The following is an 18,920-nucleotide window of genomic DNA, read 5'->3' on the forward strand; positions in this document are numbered from 1 at the left end:
GTTGCGCACCAGGTCTGTTTGGGGCAGTACAACCCCATCCAGTACCAAAGATGGCATAGTCCCTGCACCAGACGGGCCCAAAACCAGAGCCACTCCATCTTGCCAAGGTTGAGCTAAAGCCTGTTGTTCTCCATCCAGGCTCCCAGAGTTGCCCAATAAGGCCCAATAAGGCACCAGGATAAGACATTAACAGCACTGCTTAAGTTGCCGGGGCAAAAAGGTATAATTAGGTATCATCACTGTACTGATGATACTTCACTCATGGTGATGGATGATCTCTCCCAACGGCTTCATGTAGATGCTGAAAAGGAGAGGGGAAAGCACCAAACCCTGTGGAACCCTACAGAGTAGGGACCAAGGACAGTAACTCTCCTCTCCAATCACTACTGACTGGAAACAACCCCCGAGAAAGGAAGAGAAGCAGCACAATACAGTGCCACCTATCCTCAATCCCCAGAGACAATTCAGAAGGATACCATGATCGATGGTATCGAAGACCGCTGAAAGGTCAAGCAGAGCGAGGACGGATGCACAACCTCCATCCTGCTCCACATGAGAGATCATCCAAAAGTGCGACCAATGCTGTTTCTGTCCACATCCAGGCCTGAACCCTGAGTGAAAGGTGTCCAGATAATCTGCTTTATCCAGAGTTCTCTGAAGCTGCTGCTTGACCACCTTCTCAATTACCTTCCCCAAAAAGGAGAGGTTAGATATTGGATGAAAATTGTCCAGTATGGTAGGATCCAGTGATGGTTTCTTGAGGAGAGGTGGCCCAGCACCTCCTTAAAGGGCAAAGGGACAACCCCCTCATTCAGGGAAGAATTTACCACTGCTAGAGCCCACCTGCACCACACCTCCCTGGCAGCTTTAGTTAGTGAGGAGGGGCATGGATCTAGAGAGCAGGTGGCTGAGCTCACAGTCATAAGAACCCTGCCACTTTCTCAGGCCCAATAGGTTCAAACTATTCCCAGATAACAGGGGTGGCCCAGATTCTGCCCCGACATCTCCCTATGATCTGCAAAAAAGCCAGCATCCAACTCAGAACAAATCTGAGCAACTGTCCAAAAGACGCTGTATAAATTCTCCCACACAGCTCTGAAGTGAGGTCCTCGAGCCCTCTCTATCCAAAAGGGCACATGTCACCCAAAACAAGGCCCAGGATGGCTATCTACACATGCAATAAGAGTGGAAAAGTATTGTCATTTTGTTGCCCTTACTGCCATGGTCATATCCAACCTTGTCAAGCACCATTTCCCTCAATTCCTCCGTGAACCATGGGAATGACAGGATCCATGAGAGAGGAAAGGTCGCAGAAGCGGGATCTGATCCAAGGCCTCAGCAGCCCTCTTATTCCAAGCAGCCACCAGGGCCCCAGATGGGCCGTTCAGACGATCAGAAGGAACAGCCCCAGGCTCTTTCTGAAACCCATCAGGGTTCATCAGTAGTCGATCTAAAGGTCCTGCCTCCCCACAGTGGGTAGTGGCACCGATAAATCTCATGGTAATCAGGGCACGGTCTGACCATGACAAGGGGGACACTAAAAGCTCCCCAATTCCAGATCACATTGCCACTGCTCCAATAGGAAAACCAGATCAGGTGTGTGACAACTGTCCCATGTCGGGCCTTGGATGACCTGGGATAGGCCTATGGCTGTCATGGTAACCATGAACTCTTAACCTCCCTCCAACCCCACTCCCAGGGAAGGCAAACTGAAGTCTCCCAAGACCATAAGTCTGGGGAACTCCAGTGCCAACTCAGAAATGGAGTCAAGCAGCTAAGGCAGGGAGGTTGCTACACAGCAGGAAGCTAGTACAACAGCAACAATCCCAACTGATCCTTAGAGCCCAACTTAATGAACAGGGTCTCACATCCAACAACCTATGAAGTAGCACCCTTGAAAGCCTTAAGAAATTCTCAGATGACAATTGCCACACCACCACCTCACCCAGTGTTCTTGGCTGATGCCACACCCGAAACCCAGATAGATTTCTGAGAGGGGGACCTCCCCTTCTGGCCCAACCAGGTTTCAGTAATACATGCCAGGTCAGAGGCCTTATTAGAGGCTGACCTGATATTTAGTAGCAGCAGCCGGAAGCCAAGGCCTCTCTGCTGACCGGGCACAGGTGTTGAGTACAGAGAGCTGGAACACGGAACTGGTACAAGACATCGGGACCACACTGCCTGAGAATGGCCTGCTCCCTGTCTCCCGCCATACCTACACATGCCCATCACCAATATGGTATTCTGACCTGCCCTACCACCCTGAGACCCAAACAGTGTCATTCCAAACTTCCCAGTATCCAAAGCTGGGGATCTCCATCTGCCCTCCGCAACATCCATGCCAAGGAGGGGAAACTGAATCCCCTGAGGCACTTTAGTATTAGCTATCAGTGCCACTAGGGTATCAATAACTACCTCCCCCGACTAACACAACAGAATCGTAATCCCCCCAGCCACTCTCACAGCACTGAGCTGTGCCCCTCTCAAACCACACCATCCCTAACTAATCAACCTCCCCATTAGCTTTCACCTAGGGAGTGGGACCAGTCTTCCAGGCTCTCAGAATCCTCACCAAGAGCCCTCAGACCCCATCCAAACTGCCTCTCTTGCAAGTGGAAGCCTGTGCTGAGGATGAAGCTGGCCCCACAATGATCAGTCTGATGTCTTTTGTTTGAGTCAATAAAAAAATAAAGGGCAAGATGTCAGCCTCCCAGGTAAACCAGACAGGAAACATGACCAGATGAGCTACTTCTACTTCATTGTTAGGCTATATTAACAGAATCTTGCAAGTCTGAAAGGACAAATCATCTGCCATCCCTATTTACAGCCTGATCACTTAGGGCGAGTCCTTTCTAAGTTTCTTTCTTTGCCCATTACTCAGTTGTGGGCTTCTCCCCCTTTTACCTGACTGTTGCCTAGGCAACAGCTCTCCCCCCCCCCAATCCTCCAAGGTCATTCTCACATTCTATTACACAAGATGATCCCGCAGAGGAGGGAAAAGAGTTCACATCAGTCTGGAAATCAGTCCACTGCTACCACCACCTCCATTTAACCCTTGCCGCCCATAGCTGCTAGACTCAACAGCCTCTCTCTTTCAGGGCCCAAAAATCACCATGCTGCAGCACCAACAGCTCCAGCACTGGCTGACAAGGTCATCCACCATCATAGCAGCTGCAAGGAGAGAAAAACAGAAAAATCCCAGTGCCAGCTGATAGGGCCACCCATCAATGCAGCCGACAGTCATCAACATGAGACTAGGTTTTGTCATCACCACAGCTGCCACCAAACAAGCTGCTGCCTCATCGCCAATCAGCACCACTCATCTGAAAGCCATCTCTGCCATCACCATGATCTCAAGTGCTCCATGCCAGAAACCCCAGCTGAGAATAGGGATCCAGAGTCTGGGGGGAAGCCCAAAAGGGAAATCTACAAAGGGAATATCCCTGCAGGATCACTCCCACAAAGCCAGCAGCCTGAAAAGGCTCCTAAAAGGCTCCTAAAAGACTCCCACACATATCTAAGTTGGCATCCAGGTTGGCACCAAAGTTGATGTTAGGATCAGCACCCAGCACAGTCCACAAAAGGGTCCAGAAGAGAGTCCAAGTAATGGGGGGAAAAAACCCATACACATACCATTCACCACTTAAATAATCACACATCAGCTAAAAAGAGACCAACTATAACTGGCTAAAAAGAGGATGACCATACCACGGCTGCTGCTCTCTCCGCTATCTTGCCTCTGGGGAGGTGAAAAGCAAGCGTTTTGGAGTAATATTCCAAATTCCCCAAGTGCTGTCAGTAATCCATCAGGATCCATAAAATGAGTGAGGTAGAATAGTATCATAGATTTCTCCCATCTGTGGCAGTGGTAAATTTCATTCAGATCAGGGAATTATCTGACCATGACAGTGGACCACCTAATGTCCTCCAATTTTATATTACACACCAATAGCTCTAAAATGAAGACCAGATGTACTAAGTGACTGCCTATATGGATTGGTCCAGATACTAATTGTGACCTTTAATTCTTGAGCTTCAGTCTCCTGGGGCATGAAGTCTTCACCACTAATCGCCACTGGAATTCCCAACACCAATCCCACAATCATGTCTAGTAATTCAAGAAAAAATCCTGCTGTGTGTCAAGGTAGGTGAATCACAAGCAGGATCTCATCACCACAGCCTGACACAAATGCAGCCACACACACTTGTCATATCAGAGACCATTAAAGTTTCCCAGAATATCACTTCCAGTCTCCATTACTGACCTTGGGATCATGGAAGAGGGAGTAAATGAAATCTGGGAAGCCAATTATTGGAAAAATCATCATCCCTTTCCTCACCCAACCAGATTTCAATAATACATGACAATTCTATTTGTTCATCTACCACCAGGTTGTGGACAAATACAGGGTAACGTTTTCAAACAGAACTGACGTTTTCCAACAAAAACCTGAGCTCAATGTCTCCAACAATACAACAAATGATATTTGAGGGACTGCTATTTCCAATAGTTTCTATCCACTCAGTAAGTTTGCAAATGGGTGATCTCCAAGTCCCTTCAATTGAACAATATCATCTATTGGGACCTAGGAAGCTCACCTTCTCTGTCACAATGTCTGTCCTCTGGAACACTATTCCCCTCCTACAGATTGGTATGGCTCTTGATGATTTTCTGAAAGACCTTAAAAATCCGGCTGTTTTCCCAGGCCTAGAGGTAGGATGGTTGTTGAGCCCTTGTCAATTTTTCTTTGGTGCATTTGTTTCTTCTGGACATGCATGATCTTTCTCTTTCTTTCTCATTGTACTCCACTTTTTTAAAAGTGTAAGCTACCCAGAGTCCTATGGGGTATGGTAGCCTTTAAATTTAAATAAACAAATACATACAGCTAGGTGACCAATGGAATGAGACACTTGGACTAGAACTAAAGATTTACACAAAATTGCTTGACACCTTTCTCTTGGAACGCCCTGCCCAGTGTTTCCCACCATATCTTTCCCAACCTATCACCACCAAAATACTCTGTTCTTCCTCCTCTGCACTTCCAGATCCCTAGATTTACTTCACATAGCCTAGCAGTCAGCTCCAGACTTGTCCCACAGTTATAGACATTACAGTGCGATTCTTTTCCAGAATGTTCTGGTATTCCCAGGTATATTCTATTTTTTCACAGAGTAAGACAATCAATACATTTCAAAAATGATTTGATCATTTCCAGAACTCTATCATTCTGAACAGCTAGTGGTTTGGTGTTCCAGAGATAGTTTGGTCCAACATCCAGAATATCATTATTTCCCATTCCAGGGACACAATGCTCTGAGAACAGACAACACTGTTTTGCAAATCCATTTACAAAATCCTTAAAAACAGGGAAGACCTACATACAAAAATAGGGTTTAACACCCCTTCTAAACTATAGTAAATAGGCGACTTGCTCAAAACGAATAATTTGTTCTACAAAAGAAATTTCTCTAGAGTCAAAACTAAAACCAAAAAATACATAAACTGTTATTTTCAATGTTAAATATATCCATGGTGGGATCACAGGTGTCCCATTGGAACTTTAAAGTTTAAGGCAAGGAATTTAAAAGTAGGCAGTAATGCAGGTAACTTGGGCTAAGCTATCTAAGACTTTGAACATTACACCCATCTCAAACTGGATTCAGAATGCAACTGGCAAACAATGTATCTATTTCAACTTATGGATGATATAGCACTTCTGAGAGGTGCCATTTGTAACCTGTGCTGCCACATTCTAGTCAGGAGAAATTTCCAGAATATTTTAAAGGTCTATGGCACAAACATTACACTGTGATGTTCTAACAGTGCATGTCACAAACACCAGGTCTTTCCTCTATCAGCAAAAACTAAAACACTTGAAAACTCAGATTGCAAACCAAAGGGAAATATGATCACATCAGATAAGCATATCACTCAAATCCCAAAATCCAGCCTTTGTATTCAATAACAACTTAATCTTGCCTGAATTCAGCTTCAGTTTGTTCTCCCACAGTCAGTCCCTTAACAGTCTGGAGACATATCACGGCTCTGGAGTAGTTCAACCCTAAGTTTGCAGAAGGGAGAACTATAAGTGTCATTAGCACATGGTCTTTCCCAATGGCTTTATAGATAATAAATCTGGGTTTCATGCCAGACTGTAAAGGATATATATCATTCATTCTCTCTAAGAGTTCCTGGAGGTGGAATACTATTGCTTTCTCCACTATGAATTCACAGAAATGACTTAAATGTGGATATTTGTTTATACACAGGGATATATTGGAGACCCTAAGCCTTTGATACACAACTTAGCTGTAGCCAAACTGTACATAGCAATATAATTTCACTTGTACCTGAATTTAATTATGCTTAATTTTACAGGAATCTTGAACATTATTAAAAACCCTTTTTACTAGAATAGTACATTAATAATCTTTCAGTAGAAGGTATGTTATTTTCTTCAGTTTATAAACTCAGAATTGTAATAATGCACTGTTTGACTTGCTACCTTATTTATTTTAACTCATGTGAAGCATTCTGACAAAGTAATTAAATTGCTGGTACAGTAGTATCAAAAATATCCTACTTTTAAAATAGCTTTTTGCTATGCCCTTTCTTCTAACAATAACTACATATTCTGTCACTTCATAATTCTTAGGGCAAGTAGACTATACATTTGACCTACTGAAAGCTCTGAAAGCTACTATAATAAACACAGTATACATTAAACTTTAGTGCAAGTTGCACACCACGTTTTATAAAACCTACCTACCTTAGACAGATAATAAGATAACAGTATAGTAAGGTGACCCACTAAATCTCAATTATCTGAAACTATATATGTAGGACATGGGGAAAACAAATTAGAAACTTTAAATATTGATCATCTCTACTCATCACACTCTATTTATGTCTAACAAAATATAATTCTAAATAAACAACCAAAATATAATATAACAAATGGGATTAGGAGCAGTCAGGGTTGATGAAGGATGGCAAAGTACAACCACTAAACACACAAGTATTTATTCATGTAAGCATAATCTGACACACATGCATATTTGTCTACACATGAATTCATCCTAAAATCAATCTACACATATATTTCCATGCAGATTTGTATACGTAAATAGAACTTGAATATTTAATTATTCAATCGTATATTAACATATACAGTGATCTTTTTAATATATCCCACCTCTGAATTCTCAACTCTCTGAACCTTGCCCTATTTTCAAAATCTTACAGCCATTTCTGTATTGATGTTCCTTTACACATTTTGCCATCACTGTATCCCTCTTTCCTATCCCTCCACCTTATTCTATACCTTGTCACATGCTGTGTCCTAAAACTCACTTTTCTCTATCCTTTCCTTTAATAGTGATTAACTATTTGTCCAAAGTAACAACTTGGAACAAATGAGCCATTTGAAAGGCATTTAACCCTCACATATCAGTTCTGATGCTGTGAATGAGGGAAACTAGCTTCTCAGCCTGGAACATTCTAGCCCTAGCAGCTTGAAGAAAGATAATACAGTATGTGGTAGCACCAAAACATGTGCTATTGGAGTCACAGGTTGATAGACTTCTTTGCCAGTGTTCGATTTCAAACAGAAAATGTGATGATTATCAGAGAAGTCCATGTTAATGTAGATTATTTCTATATGACTCTAGAAAATTAGCTACAAACCAGTTCTGATTCAAAGTGAGTACACAGGTAAATTCACATGACATATCTGTTCCAATTCTCATAACCTGGTTGACGAGTTATCTGTATTCTATAGCAATGTTATAGAATGCAGTTAGCCACAATACAAAACAGCTGACAGTTAAAGATTACTAAGCAAGTGTAACTTTCTTTAACTGACGTTTACTGCACTGGCCTTGGACTTCTAATCTTTACCAGAAAGGCACCAAACTCAATCTATCAGCTCACAAAGGTGTGCTTTCTTAACCTCAAGAACAGATGGGACTGGCTAGAAATGTCTAGCATGTCAAACTGTTAATCATCACTGCCCTTTGCACAAAATCACTTAAATTAAGGCACAGTTCCGCCATAACTGGCATTAGTCTGCAGGGAACCTATTTAGCTGTCACATACTCCTGCCACTCCTGCTCTGCTTTAATTAAGCTTAATGCCTTGTAATTTGACCTTCTGTTGCTAACCTATTAACCTTATCTAGTACAAGTTCAAATATGATAAACTAAAAAATTGCTATAAATGCCATTTAAGCTGCTGAAAATAGAAGTGCTACTTTTCTCTATTCAAAAAATGAAAGGTCTCCAACAATTCTTATCCTACTCTCAAAAAAGAAATACTGCCAAGAAAATTGCAAACAAGCATTGATATAAGTAAGGACTATAGTTAGCCTTCACACAGGAGCTCAGCAATAAATCTCAGCTCCACAGACATTTAATTCCTTATTCAGGAATAGGCTAACTGGGTGGAAGATTTTAAAACATGACTTGCCTATATTAGACTTTTTCTTGCTGACAAGAATGACGGTACAGACACACAAATGATTTGCTCTCTGCAGTGCAAAGAAGTCAATGCTTTTATAGAGGTCAATACTCTAAAGTTTAAACTCTGGGCTTTTTCCTCCCACTCTTCTGAATTAACGGACACTTGGTCATTCTTGTGATGGTCTTGGGTAGACACATTATATAGTGATATGATGGTTTTCTCTTTTCTGGAAACTAGTGGTTCCTGCCTTATCAACCTCAACTCACCTACAAACAAAATATAGAATATATTGCTCACTTTAGCAAATAATACTGCAGTATGCTATTCCAATTCAGACACATCATGCAAAGATTTAGCTCTCTGGAGAAGGCTCCAATGCTGGGAAAGGTAGAAGGAAAGAGAAGAGGATGACCAGCAGCAACACGGAAAGACTCAGTTATACTGGTGATGGGTGCCCTGTTGGAAGACCTGAAAAAATAGGTTAGAGACAGATTGTCATGGAGAAAATTTATCTATGTAATCACTAAGAGTTGACACCGACTTGATGGCACATCAATAAATACCTTCTGATTCCTGCTGATACAGAATTTGGATAAATCCAAAGTAAGGAAGCATTTTTACATAATCAACCTAAAATATAAATTTATGAAAACAAAAACTAGAGACATATACCCCAAATGGTCCTGAGAGTTTTCAGATTCTTATTGAAGGAACAGAGTTGCATAATTTTAAAAAATGGACTTGATTTCAAAAAGGTAAAACAGAAGAAAGGTATTCCCTGTAACTTTCAAATAACATTACAAGATTTCTATTCCAATCTGGTTAGAACCCCTTTGAAAAATTAGGGATTTTATTTATTTTATAGAATAAATAAAGGACAAATGAAAATATATATACAGGATTGATATATTAAAAGACAGAACAAATGAAATAAAATAACAAGTAAAATATATTAAAACCAAGCAAAAATAAGGTTTTTATATATAATGTAAACAGCAACATTAAGACAGTAAATAGCATTACTATAGGTAGCTACCTTTAAAATCTCCAAAACAACCAGGCATTCAAAGCATAAACAAGTTTAAGTCTATTGGCTTCCAATGGCAGTTGCAGTAGAGTAATATTTAGCAACCTTCTCAGATATTTCAGTAGAGGTGTCCACTGATCAAAAGTGTAATCTCAGTCTCAGACCAACCCATGCACTTGGTGAGAAGATACATATCAATACAGACTTCTAACCCTGATACATCTGGGTACTGCAGCAAAATACTGCATTGATTCAATGACTGTTTTCAAGCATATGTAGTGGTGATCTAAACAGAGAATGTTACTAAATTGCCCTTCCACAAGCTTCAACAGTAAGGTATTAAAGTTTGCTAGCATGAACATCTTTAATGGAGACAAGGTTGTAAAAGGAGGATCTCCTTTTAAAGTATTTATTTATTTTAAAGAATTAAAGAATTAATTCATTTAAGAATTAAAATGAGAATAATTCAAATTACTCTTAGATTATCCAATTACTAATTATATTGATCTCTAATTGGGTGTCAACCCTTCGAAATAGACCAGCACAAACAGATGCCACAAACACGATTGGAACTCTGCTTTATTGTTACAGGATATAACAACAGAATTTTGAATGACTGACAGAGATTGTCTTTCCCCTCTTACACCAAAGAGAATCAAGGCAGGGCAATCTTGAGTTACTTTTTCACCTCCTCCTCCCTTTCAAGATTAAATCGATATTTACCTAACTTCTCTTCTTCATGGTCAACTCTGTATTCTTCTAAACTATATAAGATGTCATTTTTTATCCATTAATTATGTGCAAACGTAGGGGGATTTTAAGGCTGTAATACAAGTTAATTCAACATTTGGAAGTTTTTTCAATCTATTTATCAATTTGAGGAATTTAGGTTCTGATGTTTTCAACTTCATACATTATAAATATGTATAGTGAAATCTCAATTTACCAACTATTGATGCAATGGGGCAAGTTTCCACTGCAATTTATGTCATTCACCATGAAGAAATACTCACTGATATACCAGACATCTGTGAATAACAGATATCCCTCTTCCTCCAAATAGTCCATTAATCAAATTTTCACTGTATTTAGAAAATAAATACATACATACATACATAAATACATACCAGTACATAATATGAGTCTTCCAGAAATACTTCTATTAGGGAAAATGATTTATCAATCTCCTGGAACTAAATTCAACTTACTGTGTTTATCTACTACTATTCCTACTATTTATACTCTACTTTTCAAAATAACCATCTTTTCAAAACATGAAGAAATACTCACTGATATACCAGACATCTGTGAATAACAGATATCCCTCTTCCTCCAAATAGTCCATTAATCAAATTTTCACTGTATTTAGAAAATACATATACATACATACATACATAAATACATACCAGTACATAATATGAGTCTTCCAGAAATACTTCTATTAGGGAAACTGATTTATCAATCTCCTGGAACTAAATTCAACTTACTGTGTTTATCTACTACTATTCCTACTATTTATATTCTACTTTTCAAAATAACCATCTTTTCAAAACAACATTTATATTACAAACAATATAAACAATACAAACAACTGCATAATTGTAAATATATTTGGGAAAAAAAGAGACACATACAAGATCTTTCCTACAAGATAATACGATACAATGGCTGTGTGTGTCTCTGGTGTGTGTGTAATAACCAGCACTTTACTTTAGTTTTTTCTGAACCATATCATTGAGAAAATGAGAATTAAATATTTAATAAACACTTGAGATAGCAGTTATCTATGGCTTACTTCCAAAAGAAACTGATAACATTTTCAATTTTGATGTCCATACTAATGGCACCAATATTTTTTTCATGTAATTTGGTTTTATTGTCACTCTCATTGTATCAAATGAAATATCTAATTGTATTGGTTTCAGTTGAAAATAATAAATAACTTGATTTTTAGATTGAAATATATATATATTGGCTAAAATTTGGCTTCTTTCCTTGTTTACAAATAGCTAATCTTTGTGTGAAACTCAACAAGGGATTAGTGTTGAATATATGTCACATCAGCATTTTAATGCAAATCTTATTCTTACTAGCCTAACAAGAAACTGTAGTGCGGTCATACTATATTTCACTTGACAGTATTATCAATCCCATTCAATGAGCAAAAAATATGTTTGAATTTATTATGACTGAATTTAGGAATGCCTGCTGAATGGAAGCAGAACACAGTGTTTTTCTGTTGCTAGTCCATCACTGTGGAAAATTTCCCCTTAGATTAAAGGTTACTCCACCCCTTTTGTTCCAAAAAATACTAAATATAGAATTCTTCCAAAGAGAATTAGAAGAATAGTGTGTTATCACCAATATTTAATTTATCTTAAATTTACTAATATTTGTTATTTTGCTGGGGTTTTTTAAAAATTTTCATTCTTAGAGAGAGACAGAGAGAGACAGGGAGAGAGCTATGGCTATAGATATATATATAGTCAATTCAGGGCGGCAAACATACCTGCCTCCTTTTTTCCCCACAACAACCACCCTGTAAGGTGAGTTGGGCAGAGAAAGTGACTGTTCCAAAGTCTCCCAGAAGGCTTTCATGCCTAAGAGAGTTTAGAAGTCATAGTCTCCTGGTTTCTAGGCTAGCACCTTAACCACTACACCAAACTGGCTTGTTACAGATTTATTTACTTTCCATTATTACTATTATTAAAATTAATTTTGCAGTTTTGTAATTTTGAATAGAAATTGATAGTTTTTAATTTATTTACACTTACCATGGATATTTTAACTATTTATATGCTTTTTTTTAATTGATGTGTTGTGAGCATGTATTGATTCAACAGTATAAAAATAGAATACATGAATACATAAGAAAGGTTCTACCTAAAGATGTCTCTACAACATTTTTCTGAAAACTCCTTTCATTGGATAATCCACTGTATTGGTATAATGGCTAAGAATCATTCTTGGAAGTTGGTGAGAAGAAAAAGAGGTTCTGAAGTCCATTTCTGCCTTCCTTATTCCATAGGAGGACATCTGTACTGAACACAGTAACAGTCATCTAGGATATGTGAAAGTTATGATCTTTATAATCACTAAGAAAAGAAATGTCATCTTAGAGAACAAAGAATAGCCCTGCTCAGACTAAGGGTCTTACTAATAAAATTTGCTGTTTATGGCAAGTGAACAAAGAGGGCACTAGGCTACATTTTTCTTTCCAAAATTCAGAAGTATATTTCTTTGAATATAATCCTTCCATTTAAATCACCTATAAATTCATTCATCCATTCATTTGTTAAATCCTTTTTTAAAGTCCACTATGAAGAAATATAGCTATAGGTTCAATTTATAGAACAGGAATCTTTACGACAAAGCCACAAGCATCCAAAACAAAACAAAACAAAACAAAAATGCTAATTTTTTTACTATTTTCAGTAAATAAGATACCTTTGCCATAGTAAAATACAGTTCAGCTTTTTAAAACATTAATATTCCCATATGTTTATTTTTTTTATCTGACCTTTTTAGACAAGCTTAGAAATTGTTATATATTCCTTGTCTATGCCATAACCTGCAGTTTTTTAAAATGACAAAGTTAAGTTATTTTACGTTTTCATACTAGCTAATTATATATTAATAATTGGGATAATTTTAAATATATGCTGATATATTTTAATAATCAGATTAAATTTCTGATTCCATTCTTACTATTTATGGAGGGGGGGGAGGAGGAACAGCTCTTGTTTTCAAAAAGTTTTGCCTGTATTGTCTTCATAATTCATACAAGAATTCGGTATAGTCTTAGACTGAAAGGCAACAGCTTGCCTAATCACTTGAATCCATGAACTGGCAATTTTATGAAGCAATCATACCAGTTCTACCCAAAAGTGAAGTCCTATTGAATTCAGTGGAGCTTACTTCTAGAAAATTGGGTACTGTACAGGGTTACAGTTATAAAACATGTCAGATAAATATATGCTTAAGATAATCTGAGCAAAAAGCTGAGTTTTTGTTTTATAACACTGAATAGTGTTGCCTTTTCTGCCCTTTACAACATGACAATACCCAACAGTTTATAATCAATATTTTTAAAAATTTTCTGGTTTCAAGGAAGCGTTATCATATTTACTGCTGAAGGAATCATGGACATCTATCACCAATTACATGCTGAAGTTTCTTTGTATGCAATTTTTATTTGCTTTGCTGTATAAATCTAAAAAAACAGATGTAAAAAAGGAATAAGTACAAATGGGAAAAAAGGAAAAAAGAAAGCAACAAAAGCATACAGTATTACAACAGATAATGAATGTTCTATTATATTGGCATTATAAGATATTTCACTCTGAATGCACACTTGTGTATTGTTCTCTGCTTATGAACTGGTTCTTTATCAATATAATAGAAAGACTGATCAATATTATTCCATGTGGTAGATTTTTAATGTTGTGTCTAATAATTGAGCTATTTTCTTTATGTATTGTAACATACCCTTGCTGACATTCTAAAAATATTCTCTCTTAGATCTTAGTACTGATCTATGTAAACTGGAAACACATTTTAGTATGCCCAAAGTCTGTTTTGGTGGCAAATAACAAAGAAACAATAGCACTGTTCATAAATTATTTGCATAAACACCAATTCACTGGAAGCAGTATCTGTACCCCAAGATTATGCAGCATCTCTCAGGCCTTCATATTTTTTAAGCAACTTCTACTAGCAACTAGCCTTTTGTATCTTGGCAGAATCCTCAAATAATTTAAAACCCTGTTATACTGGGACATAATATTAATAGTACTGTCACAATAAACAAGCAGGATACAAAGAAATTTATATAAAATCAAGAAGTTTTTGATTTTTCCACATCTGTTGCAAAATATATCAATCATTTTGTTGATTAATGTTTTGGATGTCACTTTTGGAAGCAGAGAAGTGATAAAAGATGATATTACTAAGCTGAAAATCAACTAGATCTGGTATGAAATATTCTTTGCATTTAACTTGTAGATTTTTAATCAACACATTATGTCAGCTGATAAAGGGCAATAATTAGAGTTCAGAGCATGCATATAGGGACAATTTAACCTTTTTCTCCCCTCCTACACTTCTGAGGAAAATCTACTGAAGCTGGTATTTCCTTTGCGGAGAATTCCCGTACTGGCCCCAATAGCAAATTTAATACAAATACAATTAATAACTTTAAATAAGTGATTTTCCTAAGGATTTAATCAGGAAAGAATCTTTACTTTCCTCCCTATGCTTACTGTATGTGATCCCTATTAATTGTTAATTGTCCCTACATACACATCTCATTTATGTTTTTAAAAATCTACAGAGTAATATACATATTCAATGGAAAGTTTAAACAGAAAATTGAAAGAACATGCTACAGGCATTTCACCCCGATATTGTAATTAAGCTTTTCACTAGAAACAAAGACAGAATAAAAATTCTTATCCAGCATTTAAATTTCTAAATCAAGTTTTAAACATGCCACACTTTTAAGAGAATGCATTCATTTCTTTGTAGCAGGTATCATACACTCGTAAAAATGTAAAAATGCAACTTGTGCATAATATTTTTTTCAATTACTGTTCAGTTTTAGAATCCATGCCACAGCAATGGCAGAACTGAGCATCTCTTGGCTGATCTTTTAAAAAGAGGGAGGGGGACGGAGGGAGGGGGGACGGACCAAATTAATACTGGATGAGAGACCACCAAGTAATCTGAGGGCTACAGAGATGACTGGGAAATTGAAAAAAATCTCCCGGAAGAAAGCAATAAGCCTTCTTTTATATATTGTTGCCAAGACAACATGGGTGTGTTGGTTCAGTCACAGGAGTCAAGCTTTACTTGATTTAACGTGGGTTTTTTTTAGAATTAATAGGCCTTACAGGAATTTCTAGCAATCCAAGCGCAGGGGGGGAAAAAAAACCCCACAATAATATGTAAATGACCAGGAAATAAATTATGAACAAAAACTTGGTATTTCAACAGATAAATTCAAGATACACTGTCTCCTGTTGATTACAATGTTATCTTACACTAAACAATTAAACTTTGTACTTTGAAAACGCATGGTACTTCTTTCTGAAAATTACAGCCCAGGATTGTTGTTATTTAATAAACAGAAAGTTTTAGGAACTTTATAAATACTAGTAACTTATAGTATTATATTTATGAAAAAACATCCATGCAAACACAAATAATGCCATACAAGTCTGGTAAAGAAATGGAAAAGGCAGCCTTGTGGCCAGATCTATCTTTTACTAAAAAAAAAAAAAAAAAACCAAAGGGGAGGAGCAGAAATTAACAATCGCGTTTTAGCAATGTACGTAGTAAAAGTAGTGGTGTATGTACATTATATCCTATTCCAATTATGAAGAAAAATTCAGAACAGGGCCAAAAATACAATAAGGGCCAAAAGTAGCACAAGACTTCTGTCCAAATCAATCATGCTAAATCCTATACCTGTTAAATCATTAGAAAGTGGTGAGCAAATACAGGCAGCTGAGAGAATCTGGAATTCACTGAATAATCATAGCTCTTTGAACACATTCCATTAGTAAGTCACACTCTCAGCACCACACCTTTATTGTCAAAGTATTTGTGTATATTTATACAATCAGTTTGTGATGAGGAGTTTAATTAAACATCTAATCATATTTTCTCACAAATATAAATATCTATGTTACTTTTGAATTTAGTGACTTCTATCATGTGACTATTCTAAGAACTGCATTTGTTTTACAGTAATTCAAAATAGCCATTATCAACGTTTTCTCATCCACTGTCCTAAAGCAATGCTTTAGTTCTTCTTATATCAAAAGATGATCCCCCCCTTCCCTTAAATAAATAAAATAAGACAAACACTTTTTTAAAAAGAGAGCTAAAAAAATCCAGGGACAAACTGAAAGCAAAAGTCGGAAAAAATATAAACACTTGGGAAGATATAAAATACTTATGTAATATTAAGCACATTGCCTATTCAGATCATGCGTGCTTAACTAGTCTACTGAGACTGTGACATATGTCACACTGAACCATAATCCATTAAAAGTTAAATACGAATTCATTCATCTTTTCTTTTATAAAAGAGTTTATACCAGAGAGTAAAGAGCAATATTTACCTTCCAAATCAAACTGAATTTAAAAGTTGAATTTTTCCTGTGTTCCCAATGAATTCCGTATATTATACGCATGACCCTAAATCTGCTTTGTACCAAAAAAATATGCCACTCGGTATTGTAGAAATAGTTCTTGGTTTGGTGTATAAACTACATGCTTAGAAAAAAAAAGTTTGTCTTGTCAAAAAGAATACACATTAGAGTATCCCTATATTATACTTCCATATTTATAAATGTCATGACTTTATAACTAATACAGTATGTGTTAATGGTTGACAATGTTATCAAGTCACTATGTACTATATTTTTCTAAAAAAGTTTCTTAATACCACTCCCAGTGATCGTCCAATTACAACTGTTTCACATCAAGGTTAGGCAAGTACAACCCAAAAACCTATAGAGATTTTACCATTTTCTCCATGTTATTTCTGAAGATGATGATTTGGACAAGAAAATTATCACTAGAGATAAATGGTGCAACAAAATATGGTAGAGTTTGGAATAACTAAGAAGAAAGTGGGGACGCATTATTAAACTAAGTGATTAGAAAATATTTCTTACTGAAGATCAGGTTGGACGGGGAACAAAAATCTTAACATCTGTGTGCGTGCATGCATGCATATGTCCATGTTTGCCAATGGAAAGGAAGTGAATAAATAACGAGAGGTGAGCACAGACAGCAAAGAGGCATGGCCTTGTCTAGCGCGATTGTGCATGCAATTAAAGAGGAGATGGTAGCTTTGGAGTGCTACGAGGAGACTCTGGAGCAAGAGAGGGAGTGGGGAGAACACAGCTGAGTCTTCAGGCGCTCGCCAAGGTTTGCCTCGGCTCTAAATCCGCAGAGGAGCCGCTGGTGGAACTGCAGCTACTGCGCACAAGACTTTGTGGCTCTAATTCAGGGAAAGGTTGAAGGGAAAGTATGGAGGATGCGAAAAGAGGAATCGTATGATGGATAAAAAAGCCGCCACATACACAAGGCTAGAAAGGCGGAGGGCAGGAGGCACAAACTTTGCTCGCCCTGCCTTCCCAATTCACCTCCAAACTTTATTTATATAGACCTGGGGGGGGGGGAGGAGAAAGAGAGAGAAAAACTGACCAGTTCCACCGGAAATAATCCTGAAAGATCCGAAGTATCCCCCTTCCCCATTCTTCCCTCGGTGCCTCTGACCACCACTCCATCCGTCTGTTTAGTCTCTCCCTGATTCCGGTTCTGTCAGGTTGCCAAAGCGGCGCCTCTCAAGCTCGCTCTACCCCCGAAGCCCCCAACCTCCGCCGCGGCCATTTCCATTTTCTTCCTCGTCGTCCTCGCCCTCTTCTCCCCGCCCTCCCGTGCCCCCCCCCCCGGCGAAAAGCCAACCGGGGCCCTCGCGCTTACCTCCCAAAATGAGGTTCAGAGCATTCCCGCCGGCCGCTTCCGCGACTACCATTGCCGTCCCCAAGAAGCAAAAGCAGGAGCAGCCCTGTCTGAAGCGAGCGCCGGTTCGCCTGTCCGCCGCCCGTCGGAGGGCTCTGAGCGCGCGCGCGCGCGCGCCTCCCCTTGCTCCAAAGGCCACCCGTGACCAGCGGGCGCGAACTCACAGTTAATTCTAATGTGGGGAGCTCCGGCGAGCGGCGGCTTAATGGAAAGGAAGGGGAGGAGAAACCAGACGAAGCGCCCGCCGCTCTGCGAAGCAACTCATGAAGCCACCGCCTCCAACGCCAACACGAATGCGCACATATACATGTCTACACTCACACAAGTACACAATGGTCTTCCAGGCGGCTGTCCTCACCCTCTCCACAGGCTATCTGCGTCTGTGTGTGTAAACGTCCTCCTTCTTTCTCCCTGATTCGGGGTTCTGCTGCAATGCCTGAGAGGCTGACTTTCAAAGCCTTACCCGCAGCCTACGATCCTCCCTCCCTCCCTTCTTTCCAGCCTGTCAGTCCCTCCCTTCGTTTCGCTCGCCTCTCCTTCCCATTCATCGGTTTAGCCAAGTTTCGCTGGTTTAACCTCTTTCTTACCCACCACCAGCTTGGAAAAGCTGATGGAGGAGGGAGAGGATCACAGCTGATTATTTGGAACCATCTAATGGAAGGACACAAGGCTTGCAAATAAAGTTTATTTCAAATAAAGTTGATTTGAATGTACGGTCAAATAGCCATAACAGACCAAGGCTAGCTTGTGTGTGTGTTTTATAAAAGTGCAATTTAATATAGTGAATTGCTTTGGACTTTTCAGGTGGCAGTAATTAGGGATGTTCAAGTAATTTTAGAAGATTCAGATTCTTCCAGAAAGGGAGGAGGGGAACTTTTGTGACACATAAAAATT

General features: G+C 38.6%; 1 protein-coding gene across 5 annotated transcripts in view; it reads right to left on the reverse strand.

Annotated features, from left to right (window-relative positions):
* NRIP1 (nuclear receptor interacting protein 1) overlaps positions 1-18,481 on the reverse strand; it is an 85,868-nt gene extending 67,387 nt beyond the window's left edge. For 2 of the 5 annotated variants that reach the window (XM_007425326.4, XM_088144589.1), the window contains exon 1: positions 17,988-18,305. The gene's annotated coding sequence lies outside the window, so the exon portion shown is untranslated. Of the gene's footprint in view, positions 1-17,708; positions 17,893-17,987; positions 18,306-18,347 lie in introns of those variants that run through there. The other 3 variants (XM_015887590.3, XM_025164840.2, XM_025164841.2) reach the window with 3 other exon arrangements.
* Positions 18,482-18,920: the final 439 nt, after the last annotated feature.

This window comes from Python bivittatus, unplaced genomic scaffold (assembly GCF_059951505.1).
Source record: "Python bivittatus isolate LINGU-HERP-01145 unplaced genomic scaffold, Pbiv_v1 ctg000350_np1212, whole genome shotgun sequence".
NCBI classification, from domain to species: domain Eukaryota; kingdom Metazoa; phylum Chordata; class Lepidosauria; order Squamata; family Pythonidae; genus Python; species Python bivittatus.